The sequence below is a fragment of the Bison bison genome, unplaced genomic scaffold (assembly GCF_000754665.1).
Source record: "Bison bison bison isolate TAMUID 2011002044 unplaced genomic scaffold, Bison_UMD1.0 scf7180017864262, whole genome shotgun sequence".
NCBI lineage: Eukaryota > Metazoa > Chordata > Mammalia > Artiodactyla > Bovidae > Bison > Bison bison.
The window spans coordinates 2,724,021-2,724,570 of NW_011494834.1; positions in this window are offsets into that span (position 1 = coordinate 2,724,021).

Here is a 550-nt window from a genome sequence, read left to right on the forward strand (position 1 = left end):
ATATATATATATATATATATATATATATATATATAATTATTATGTATTCTTGTGGGGTTCATCATTATGTAGTATGCTTCTTTGTTTCTTCTAACAGTCTTTATTTTAAAGTTTATTTGATCTGATATGAATATTGCTTTCCCTGGATTCTTTTGGTTTCTGTTTGCATAGAATATCTTTTTCCAGCCCCTCACCTTCAGTCTGTATGTGTCCCTTCATTTGAGGTGGGTCTTTCCTAGATAGCAATTATAGGGATTTTTTGTTTGTTTGTTTGTTTTTGTATTCATTCAATGTGTCTTTTGGTTGGAGCATTGAACCCATTTACATTTAAGGTAATTATTGGTAAATATGATCCTGTTACCATTTACCTCATTGTTTGGGGTTTGTTTTTTATAGGCCTTTTCTGTGTTTCTTGTCTAGAGAAGTTCCTTTAGCATCTGTTGAAGAGCAGGTTTGGTGGTGCTGAATTCTCTTAGCTTTTCCTTGTCTGTGAAGCTTTTGATTTTTTCTCCTTCAAATCTGAATGAGATTGTTGCTGGGTAGAGTAATC